Below are 12981 nucleotides of genomic sequence, written 5' to 3' on the forward strand. Positions count from 1 at the left end.
TGTCAGAAGGTTGCAAGAGGGGATCACATGACCCCCGGGACACGGCAACCGTCATAAATATGAGTCAGTTGCCCATCGTCTCAATTTTGATCCTGTGACCATGGGCGTGCTGCAATGCTCGTAAGTGTGAAAAATGGTCATTTTTTTCAGTGCCGTTGTAAGTTCCAACCATTACTAAACGAATGGTTGTAAGTCGAGGACTACCTGTATTGTGGGACTCCACTTCCACCACCACCTAGCACAGGGTCTTCAAACTTGGTGTCAAGGCTGCTAACATCGGATGTTTCTGCATTGACATCAGGTGGAAATGTAGCCATCTTTTCCCTTTACTTTAGAGTTAGATGATGCCGGGAGGGGGGATGTGAATGAGAGTCCAGTTAGACATAACAACACTAAACTTAGTGTGAGAATCAAGGTTATTGGCGTCAAACTAATTGGGGAATGTGATTTATGACTGTTAATTGGAGGAGGGAATTATGCTTTGATACTATGTGCCCAGGGAAGGGGAATTCAGTTTTTGATTTTGATTATGTAGTGCCGGTATTATGCTACTCAAATAAAGATTCTTTAAGGTAAAAATTGCCTCAAAGTTCTTTGAAGAGTTTCATCTGTCGGAACCATGACACTTGGCCCTTTTATGACTTGTGGACTTTAACTCCCAGAATTCCTCAGACAGCATACCTGGTTGAGGAATTCTGGGAGTTGAAGTCCACAAGTCATAAAAGGGCCAGATTTGAAGACCCCTGTTCTAGCAGGGGGAACAATAGACTGTCCCTGAGCCTTAGGGCTTGACTCTGCTCTTGGGGCAAATTGCTGGCTCTTGACATCTCCTATCACCCCCAAGCCAGAAAAATCCCACCAGTTCTTGCAGAAACGATAGGAAGACAAGGCTTTTTTTCCCCAAGGCAGATTTGTTAATAAGCAACGGTAACCGTATACATTTTGCAAACAGAATAGAACAGAATTCCGGGGTGTTTGGGGCTCTCGTTTCTCTTTAGTTGTTCCTTTTTGTTCTCCTTCCAAGTTTGCCGTAGAGAAAGAAACCTTTTGCCACGCCAAACTCGAAAAAGGGCAACAAGGCGGCCACAGTAAAGCAAGTGAATGAGCGAGACGGGAGGTGATGAAGAGTCCATAAATATTATATTGTTACTTCTCTGAATTGTAAAGTTGTCTCAGCTAATGGCCCGAGTTAGACAAAGCCTGCGCTGAGCTCTCTGGCTGCAGCCAGACAGTCCAGCTGTTCCAAACGGCTGTGAGAACGGAGGAAGAGAAAAGAGAAAGGATCCAACGTTCAAGGTCAGAGGTAACTCAGCTCCCCATAAATTATTCAAACTGGCTCCGTTGGTGCCATAAAACCAATGATGTTAACTTGATTGTTTGGGGGCAAATATTTTGATTAGGATTGTCAAGGAAAAAAAAAAACTCCTCTTAGGGTTTGGAGTTGGCACATAATATTCCTCCTTTTCTTTCCTGATTTCTTTCTCCTTGACTGCCGTATCTTTCTCCTCCTCCTCCTCCTCCTCCTCCTCCTCCTCCTCCTCCTCCTCCTCCCTTTAAGTTGAAAGACCTTAAACCATTTTGGACTGGCAACTATAGAAGGTTACAGACAACCTCCCCCAAATCTTTGTTACTAGATATAGAGCCAGTTACAAACGTGCCCGTTAGCCAAAGGTACACTGGTGAGAGGTCACTCAAGCCTCACAGCGCAATGCTCTTTATTATCTCAGTTTATTTCAGCCTTTTTATTTCAGTTCAGACAAATAGCATTTCAGACAAATCGTTTCTTGAAAACCTTCAGCAATGATTCTGTGAGGCAACCGGCTCCACTGATTAATTGTTCTCACTGCTGGCAAATTTAAGATGTATAGACTTCAACTTACAGATTTCCCCAGCCACCTATGTTGCCAAGTTGACTTTGGGCCAATCACTAGGAGACTGTGAGTTCTAGTCCTGCTTTAGGCATGAAAGCTGATTAAATGACTTTGGGCCAGTCCCTCTCTCTCAGTCTAACCCACCTCACAGGGTCGTTGTTGTGGGGAAAATAGGAGGAAGAAGGAGTATTAGATATGTTTGCTGTCTTGAGTTGTTATAAAAAAAATAATAACAGCAGGATATAAATAAAGCCAACACAGTGCTAGGCTGAATCAAGATCACGTGAAGTATTAATACCACTTTACAATGCCTTGGTAAGGCCACACCTGGAATAACTGCATCCAGTTTTGGTCACCACAATGTAAAAAAGATGTTGAGACTCTAGAAAGAGTTCAGAGAAGAGCAACAAAGATGATTAGGGGACTGGAGGCTAAACCATATAAAGAACGGTTGCTGGAATTGGGTATGTCCAGTTTAATGAAGAGAAGGACGAGGGGGAACATGATAGCAGTCTTCCAAGATCTCAGGGGCTGCCCCAAAGAAGAGGGAGTCAAGCTATTCTTCAAAGCGCCTGAAGGCAGGACAAGAAGCAATGGATGTAAACGAACCAAGGAGAGAAGCAACCTAGAACTACGAAGAAACTTCCTGACAGTTAGAACAATTAACCAGTGGAACAACCTGCCTCCAGAAGGTGTGAATGCTCTAACACTGGAAGTTTTTAAGAAGAGACTGGACAGCCATTTGTCTGAAATGGTATAGGGTTTCCTGCCTGAGCAGGAGGTTGGACTAGATGACCTCCAAGATCCCTTCCAACTTTATCATCATCATCATCATCATCATCATCATCATCATCGGACAGAACAATCATCATCATCATCATCATCATCACTGTTGTTATTATTATTATTATTAAATAAATAAAAATAAGGTGAGGGTGACTTTGTAAAACCCATTAAGTATTGCTTTAAATATACATAAGATGCATAAAAAATGTGAAATACACATGTAAAAATCCCATCATGGTTCAATAGACATTTTTCTTTAACAGACACCTCTTCCTCCTGCCAGATCATTAAACTAAGAGTTCACTTTTATTTATGTTAATTTATAATATTCTATACATTGTCTAAGATCTTAAGGGATGTTCCATAAAAACTCCCCCCTCAATTTTATCTCCAGAACTATTCTGTGAGGTAAATTGGACTAAGAGTGGCTGGTCAACATCATCCAATTAACCTTGGCTAAATAATAACCTTACATTCAAATGAACAAACAAACAAAATAAAAAGTAATGACTTGAATTAGCTTTCCTCCTGCACACTGCACATTACTCTAAAACACTGTTTCTCAACCTTGGGAGTTTCAAGATATGTGGACTTCAACTCCCAGAATTCCTCAGCCAGCACAGGGGAATTCTGGGAATTGAAATCCACACATCTTCAAGTACCCAGAGTTGAGAAACATTGCTTTAAAACAGGGGTTTTCAAACTTGGCCCTTTTATGACTTGTGGACTTCATTTCCCAGAATTCCTCAGCCAGGCATGCTGGCTGAGGAATGCTGGTAGTTGAAGTCTACAAGTCATAAAAAGGCCAAGTTTGAAGAGCCCTACTTTAAACTCAAGAATGCACATAAAAAAAGGTGGAGCTCCAATTACAACATTGTGACCACCATTTTTATTTTTTTGACCACATCCTGCAGATATCCCAGTGACGAGGGGATATCCCATTTGGACGAGGGGATAGATGGGGAACTCATCAAATTTGCGGATGACACCAAGCTGGCAGGAATAGCCAACACTCCAGAAGACAGGCTTAAGATACAGGCGGACCTGGACAGACTTGAACACTGGGCGCTATCTAACAAAATGAAATTCAATGGTGAAAAAAGTAAGGTTCTACATTTAGGCAAGAAAAACCAAATGTACAGGTATAGTATAGGGGGTACCTTGCTCTATAGTAGTAACTGTGAGAGGGATCTCAGAGTCCTAGTAGACAATCACTTAAATATGAGCCAGCAGTGTGCTGCAGCTGCTAAAAAAGCCAACATACTGCTGGGCTGCATTAACAGAGGGATAGAAGTATTAATACCACTTTAAAATGCCTTGGGAAGGCCACACTTGGAATACTGCATCCAGTTTTGGTCACCACGATGTAAAAAAGATGCTGAGACTCTAGAAAGAGTACAGAGAAGAGCAACAAAGATGATCAGGGGACTGGAGGCTAAAACATATAAGGAACGGTTGCTGGAATTGGGTATGTCTAGTTTAACGAAGAGAAGGACGAGGGGGGACATGACAGCAGTGTTCCAATATCTCAGGGGCTGCCCCAAAGAAGAGGGAGTCAAGCTATTCTCCAAAGCATCTAAAGGCAGTACGAGATGCAACGGATGGAAACTGATCAAGGAGAGAAGCAACCAAGAACTAAGGAGAAACTTCCTAACGGTTAGAACAATTAACCAATGGAACAACCTGCCTCCAGAAGCGGTGAATGCTCCAACACTGGAAGTTTTTAAGAAAAGACTGGACAGCCATTTGTCTGAAATGGTGTAGGGTTCCTGCCTGAGCAGGGGGTTGAACTCGATGACCATCAAGGTCCCTTCCAACTTTATTATTATTATTATTATTATTGTTGTTGTTGTTGTTGTTGTTAATAAATGGGGCTAGCTACCTTCGGTGGGGGGAATTGAAATGCTTATGTTCTCTTCTATTTTATCTGGAGTAATAAACAGGCTCCTAAGTTGAAGGGCTTCAGAGGTTAATATATGCCTGTTGGTTTAATAAGCTTTGTGGCCATGGTGACCAACTGCTTTTGACCTCAGGATGTGTGTCTGTGCATGTGTGTATCAAAAAAATCAAAATGGCAAAAAATGCTCCCAACTATTCAACGCCAACATTTTAATTTTCTTGATCCCTGCTATAGACACTGTTAACAAAGGTGATGGAATGAAAGCAAGGTATGTCAGAAATACATTTAGCATTACAGGTAATTCTCGACCTATAACTACAAGTCAGGCTAAAATTTCTGTTGTTAAGTGAGACAGTTGTTCAGTGAATTTTACCCCATTTTACGACCTTTCTTTCCACAATTGTTAAATGAATCACTGCAGTTGTTACGTTAGTTGTAAAGTGAATCTGGCTTTCCCATTGACTTTGCTTGTCAGAAGGTTGCAAAAGGACCTCAGGACACTGCAACCGTCATAAATATGAGTCAGTTTCCAAATTTTGATTAAATAACCATAGGGATGCTGAACGGTCGTGTGAAAAACGGTCATAAGTCACTTTTTTCAGCACTATTGCAATGTCGAACGGTCACTAAAGGAACTGTTGTAAGTCAAGGACTATCTGTACTCTACTACAAACTTTCTCAACCTTGACAACATTAAAATGTGTGGACTTCCACTACCAGAATTCCTCAGCTAGTATATTGGCTGGGGAATTCTGGGAGTTGAAGTCCATTCTTTTTTAAAATTGCCAAGGTTGAAGAACACTGTTTTAGAAGTTCCCTGAAGATTTCGATACAGTCTGAAAAGTCCTCAGATGGAATAGTCTCTTCTTCTTCCTCATTTTGAACAGTATTCACGCTTAAGTCACTGTCACTCCGTTTCTGATTCCAGCCCTCTCAATTCCTATTTGTTTGGTATTTTGACTCTGGACTTGTGGGTCTGAATCTGTGTATCAATGCGCGTGTCTTTGCACCAGCTTAGTTTGACCTGTATTTGCCATTGAGTGCAGTCTGGGCAATGGATTTAGGACTATTTGAAATCCATCTTGTATTCTGGCAATCTGACTACTTTGGCATCATCAAGATGGGCACTTTGCTGGCCATAGCTGCATCCAGGTCAGTTATAAAATAGTGCAACAGTATCAATCTCCATGCCAGTTTAGGAGAGACCTCGCTTTATACATCACTGTGTTAACGAAAATGTTGCATCTGTGCCTTTCCCCTACTTCGTTGCATATTCTTAAAGGGATGAACTAGTAAGGCCACACTTGGAATGCTTCATCCAGTTTTGGTCACCACAATGTGAAAAAGATGCTGAGACTCTAGAAAGAATGCAGAGAAGAGCAACAAAGATGATTAGAGGACTGGAGGCTAAAACATGTAAGGAACGGTTGCTGGAATTCGGTATGTCTAGTGTAATGAAGAGAAGGACGCAGGGGGGGACATGATAGCAGTTTTCCAATATCTCAGGGGCTGCCCCAAAGAAGAATGGGTCAACCTCTTCTCTAAAGCAGCCTGAAGACAGGACAAGTGACAATGGATGGAAACAGATCAAGGAGAGCAGCAACCTAGAACTCAGGAGAAATTTCCTGGCAGAGCAATTAATTGTGGAACGGCTTGCCTTCAGAAGTTGTGGGTGCTCCAGCATTGGAGGTTTGAAAGAAGAGATTGGACAAGCATTTATCTAAAATGGTACAGGGTCTCTGCTTGTGCAGGGGGTTGGACTAGAAAACCTCCAAGGTCCCTTCCAACTCTGTTATTTTATTATACTGTTATGCCTGCAGGACTTTTTGAAAAATTAACCACAGGTCTGTGTGGCCCAGTGGCACACTGTTTGAAGGACAACAATTTTGAAAAGTCTGCAACCGTGGAAAGAGAAGAGGAATAGAGAAAAAAATGTCATGTATATGTTCATATAGCAATAGCAACAGCACTTAGATTATATACAACTTCATAGTATTTTACAGCCCTCTCTAAGCAGTTTACAGAATCAGTCTATTGCCCCCCCCTTCCGACCTTGGAAGGATGGAAGGCTGAATCAACCTTGAGCCCATTAGGATTGAACTTTTGGCAGTGAGTAGAGTTAGCCTGCAATACTGTATTCTAACCACTGTGCCACCACAGCTATTATACTATATATAGAGGAGGATTGAGGAGTAAGGGTCTGAGATTTTTAAGATGGTGGGTGAGAGGTTAGGTCAGTGGTGGCGAACCTATGGCACGTGTGCCAAAGGCGGCACTCAGAGCCCTCTCTTTGGGCATGCGCACTGTCGGCCCAGTCCTAGGTCTTCAGCTGGGTTTTATAAAACCTTTTCGCTTTAGGCCTCTGCCGCCGTGTGCAAAAAAAAAAAAAAGGTTCAATCAATCAATCAATCAATTTCAACTTCTCGTGGGAAAAAAAGATCTTGCAAAGTTGTAATTGATTGATTGAACTTTTTAGTCCCACCCAGTCTGCTGTTACCACCGCAGCCACGCCCACCCAATAGGCCTCGCCCACCCAGCACCCGATGATGCGTAAGTGGGTTTTGGGTTGCAGTTTGGGCATTCAGTCTCTAAAAGGTTCGCCATCACTGGGTTAGGTGCTCATGGGAGGAGCACAGACATTTAACTCTATCAAGGAATAAATAAGGGTGTAAACTACATTGGCAAAGCCATAAAAACACCCTGGGAAAACTGGACAAACAATTCTCTGCTGTTGCAGTGAATGAATGAATGAATGAATGAATGAATGAATGAATGAATGAATGAAGCATACCAAGGAATAAATAAATATGTAGGCAAGATTGGAAAGCCAGAAAATATCCTGGAAGAACTGGACAAACAGTTCTGTTCTGTTGCAATGAATGAATGAATGAATGAATGAATGAAGTCTACATTGGCACATCCCCCAGAATTTCATTTAATTAGATGGAGACATTTCTTTTTAATCTGAGGGAGCCAGGAACTTTCAGCTACCTCAAATTAAAAGAGTGGTTGAGGAGAAATGGCATTCATCTACAACTGGTAGGAAGGTGCTGAAATGGCCTCTCTGACAGAAACAGAAACGCACCCAAACCCGCTTTCAAAAATTGGCCGTGCCAATCAGGACTTAGCCCCTCCCCAGCCCATCCAGGGCATATATTAAAAAGAGAGCACAGTAAAGCTTTACATATGAGAGAAAATTCTGGATCCAAATGCACCTGACTTGAGGAACACTTGTTTCCCCCCCCCCCAAAAAAATGCTCAGGTTACCAGTAGCCTGCAGGGGAACGCCTTCATGCAGCAAATGCCGAAATCAGGCAAGAAATTGAACTTGCAGTGTTGGGTGTGTGAGAAACTGAACAAAAGGATGAAATTGATAAATTCAACCCTCCCTCCCCCAGTTAAGAAAAACACAATGAGGTGGGGGGGCGGAGAGAGTGCAATGCACCGTTGACTTCAACCAAGCCAGCAACTCCTGGTGTGTGTGTGTGTTGGAGTGGCTCAAAGAGGAAGATAGACAGCTTAAACAAAGTGATCTAATTCTCCGCAGCCCGAGACGCAAGTTTGGGCCCTTTCTCAGCCAGACACAATGGAGAAGCCCTTTGCCCACCACTGGAGTGCATTATCCTGCAAACTGCAAGCTTCCCTCCCTCCCCCTTTCAGATAATGGATGCATTAGTAAGTGTTTTCCTACAACCCTGAGGTTTTTCCCAGAGGAAAGAAACTTGGTTAGGCAAGACTTGGGTGAAAATGCCCTCCGTTGAGGACCTGTATGCTGCACAAACCAGAAAGAGGGCTGAGAAAATATCTACAGACCCCTCACATCCTGGACATAAACTGTTTCAACTCCTCCCCTCTGGATGCCTTATCCCATGCCATCACTCTGCTAAACACCCAACTACCATAGCAGAGAGAGAGAGAGAGAGAGAGAGAGAGAGAGAGAGAGAGAGAGAGATGGACAGAAATAGATAGATAGATAGATAGATAGATAGATAGATAGATAGATAGATAGATAGATAGATAACCTTTATTGTCATTTTTTTTCCTGTGGGCACAACGGCACACATTAAAAATGAAATTTAGTTGCTTGCTCGCAAGTGTACACACCCATAACAAACATTTGAAACAAACTACATACAACATATGTGTGGACCTACGCCCTTACATATAAGTAACATACAAATATTAATCACTGTTCCATCTTGAATATTTATTTATTTACCCATGTAGTAGGTTGTATTGCCATTATCCTTGTCATCTTTCTCATCTTCTCATCTTTCTCCTCTTATCTTTCCTACTACCTTTTGCTATTACATGTAGTATCTTATGACTAATCACTTGTTATTTGTACCTTATGATGTACGGTTTTATTTTATGATCTATGATCTATGATCTATGGTTTCTCACTTTGTTGTTTGTATGTACACTGAGAGCTTATGCCACACTTGGCCAATAAAGAATTCTATTCTATTCTATTCTATTCTATTCTATTCTATTCTATTCTATTCTATTCTATCCTATCCTACCCTACCCTACCCTACCCGACTCTACTCGACTCCACTCTACTCTACTCTACTCTACTCTACTCTACTCTACTCTACTCTACTCTACTCTACTCTATGCATAACCAAGATGAGGAGAAACAGACTCTCCTTTCTATGACTTTCTCCTTTCTGCCCTCCGTCCCCACAGTCTTCTCTTCCCCAAACTCTGGACTTGTCCCCAAACAGCTATAAATATTCAAACCACGTGGGGAGGGCTGGGGAGTGAGAATGAAAGAAAAGACGCAGCTGGAAACTTTTGTTACTTGCAGAGATTGTTTAGTTTTCTGCCTCAGCATTGTTCAGGCTGAACAGCCTCCTGACAAATGGCTAGGGAATGGGGTTTTATTTCCCATCTACCCCCACCATCAATTCGGGGAGAGTTGTCTACCAACAGCCAGGCCTTCTGAATAGCTTCACAGCAGCTCACGACCTGGGATTCCAGGAGAAATTTTGTGACAGGGTTCGTAGCCAGCTAGATGGCAAACCAAGGGTTTGCATTCCCACATTCTGTGCTCGGAACTGTTCTTCTTGGTTGGTTCTGGAGTGGATTGGCTGGTGTGCCACCCAGATCTCAAAGTTACTTTGTGGTTGAATGTACAGGTAGTCCTTAACTTATGACCACACCTGAACCCAACATTTCAATTGCTAAGCGGGACACATATTAAGTGAATTTTGCCCCATTTCATGATCCTTCTTGCCACAGTTGTTAAGTGAATCACTGCAGTGGTTAAGTTAGTAACACAGTTGTAAAGTGAATCTGGCTTCCCTATTGTCCGAAAGGGTATAGGGTTTCCTACCTGAGCAGGGGGTTGGACTAGATGACCTCCAAGGTCCTTCCAACTTATTATTATTATTATTATTATTATTATTATTATTATTATTATCATTATCATCATTATCATTATCGACTTTGCTTGTCAGAAGGTCGCAAAAGGTGATTGCATGACTCCGGGACATTGCGACCGTCATAAATATGAGTCAGTTGCCAAGCATCTGCATTTTTATCACGTGACCAAGGGGAGGCTGCAATGGTCAGAAGTTGCATCCATCCCTTTTTTCAGGGCTGTTGTAACTTTGCATAGTCACTAAAGGAGCCGTTGTAAAGTCGAGAATGATCTATATTGCTAGGACCCAGCAAAACGGGCCAAGCTTCCATTTTCTCCAGCCGTGTTTGATATCATTTGTGTTATTAATGACAGTGGGGGATCGTTGGGAGAGCTGAAGGTCTAGAGGTTGAGAGCTATCGTCCTGGAGAAGATCTATGATACAATAGAACAGTGATGGTGAACCTTTTAGAGACCGAGTGTCCTTTTAGAGACCGAGCTGAAAGGGATCTTGGAGGTCTTCTAGTCCAATCCCTGAAGCTACCTATACTATTTCAGACAAATGGCTGTCCAATCTCTTTGAAAAACTCCAGTGATGAATCACCCAAAACTTCTGAAGGCAACTTCTGTTCCACTGGTTAATTATTCTCACTGTTAGGACATCTCACTTAGCAACATAAATTTTGGGCTCAATTGTGGTTGTAAGTCGAGGACTACCTGTCATTATAGGTAATTACTTACAGGTATGACTATCACTTCCCCTGGATTTAATCATTTCTCCTGATCGTCTCAGGATAAGAACGTATGAATGGAGACTCAAGATTAGGCCTTTTTTCTAGGTGTCTTCCTTTGCTCTGAAGCAAATTTCCATCTTTCTTATCGGTCTTGCCAGTCCCAGGCAAAAATGGTTTTATTCCCAGGCTGCAAATTAATTTAGTTTAGCTCTTTCCATGAACAGGCTTAAATGCTAGTCTTCTCTCCATTTGATTCCATTGACCACATCCTGAATATTTGCCTGTTGTTTTCTCCTAAAAAGCCTTGCTCGTAGGGTTATGGCGTGTATATTTGTGTCTGTGTTTATGTGTGTACATGTGTTTGGACTGGAAATAACAGCAAGGCAGAAAGAGGGGGAAAAATCTTTCTTCCAGGAAGGGAGGGAGGGAGGGAGGATAAAAAGGAAGGAAGGAAGGAAGGAAGGAAGGAAGGGAGGGAGGGAGGGAGGAATGGAATGGAATGGCAGCCAGTATTAGCCAGTCCTCCAGATCCAGCCTGCTCATGGATTCACTGACTGGGTCATTTCAGCCAAGTCCAACCTCTGTTCAGCATGCAGGAATCCAGATTCAAGCCTTTTACATCCTCTGTCCAAACACACCCAATGAAAGAGCATCTCCATCTCTCTGGGCAACCCCATTTTCCACAAGGAAATTCCTTGCATTTGCTGTTCAGAAAACTGTACAAACTCCTCCAGTGCTTGCTAAATTTTCATGCATGCCACAAAAGGAGGAGCAGTTATTTCTTTTGTATCTCCGATTCATACCCTGCAAACACAACACAGGAGCAGAGAGCAATTGTATCAGCAATACTTAAGGTTAAATAAGTTTGAATGGAAATGTAAATAAAATTTCAGGGATTTTTCTGACCCGGCTCCATCCTCTATTTTGGGAAAAGGTAGTCCCCAGTCAGAGTCCACAGGAATGCTGTAGTGTTGAATGCCATTTCTGGGGCTAGACACACAAACCCTATTAAAGAGCAATAAACTGACCTCATTTAAGCCAAAGGGTTTGTAAAAACAGCAGGGATCTGTGTTTTAAGATGGAGCACAAAACAAACAGAGTAAGGGTGAATATAAATATAATGGCCCCTTCAACTCCCAGAATTCCCTAGCCTGCATATAAATTTCCCCATGTTGGCTAGAGAATTCTGGGAGTTAGTTCATATTAACTTTTTCCGTGCTGGCAGGGGATTTCTGGGAGTTGAAGTCCACATGTCTTAGCGTTGCCAAAGTCGACAAGCTGACTGTAGCTATTTAAGCCAGTGGACGTTCTTCACGAATCCCAGAACTTTTCCCTCTTAGTCTAGCAATGTCCTAATCCCATCTCATTCCATCACTCCAGTTCTCCAAGTATCCAGAAGCCCGACATTAAGGAACCGCGCCACCTTCTGGATCTGATCTTTTTTTTTGTTTTCGTCCAATAGTGATTTTTTCTTTTCTTTTCAACCAACAGTGAAATGAACCATGAAATTAGTGAAATCAGACCTAGGAAACTAGTCTAAAAGTCCTCCTTTTAAAGAAATAGCAAATTTCTTTTAGCTTTACGCATAGCACAGACTAACGTACTCAAGAAAAAAATATTTCGGAACCAGAGAATTCCTGCATGCCACATAAATGCTTTTTCACTAAAATCCACCTCTTTCCCAGCCTACTCTTGTCTCCTTCCTGGGGGTGAGAGGGGCGTCTTGACCTTGACCTTGATGACGACCTGGCCAGACATTGGGGGTGTTTTGCAGGCTGCTGGACACTTTTTTGGGAAGGGGTTCAGGCTGTCTCTGTTTCTCCCCCCCCCTTTTTTCACATTTTGTTTTTGTCCTGCTTCCTTGCCTTGACAAAAGGCTGCAAGGGCCGGGAGGGGGGAGCTTTGCCAGGCTTAAGCAAATTGACGGTGAAATTAGCGTCACCTCGCCTCTGTGTGCTAAACAAATGCACTCTGAAAGAGGACGTGGGCTGGGTATATATTAGCACACGGGGATGACCTCTGTCGAGGGCTGCCTTCGCCACAGCCGCTCCGGCAGGCGTGGGAAAATCGGCTGAGCCTTTTTCACAGCTGTTCTGACCGGCCAGCCGAGCCAATCGGCAGGCCCCGAGACCCCTCTTTTGGCCTGCTTCCATTGACTCTTTCAATCGGGCTCTTTCTCTCGCTCCCCACCATCTTTCCAAGAAAATAACAAAAAACAAAAACCGACGGCATTGTTCCAGGCGGGCCCTGGGTTGCATAGAAATCCCGCTAGCCTCGCTCGCCTGGAAAAAATGAGAAGAGCAGTGGTGCCCTCAATCAATCCCT

Source organism: Crotalus tigris, unplaced genomic scaffold, assembly GCF_016545835.1.
Source record: "Crotalus tigris isolate CLP2741 ecotype Arizona unplaced genomic scaffold, ASM1654583v1 scf7180000017543.2237141, whole genome shotgun sequence".
In the NCBI taxonomy this organism is placed as follows: Eukaryota; Metazoa; Chordata; class Lepidosauria; order Squamata; family Viperidae; genus Crotalus; species Crotalus tigris.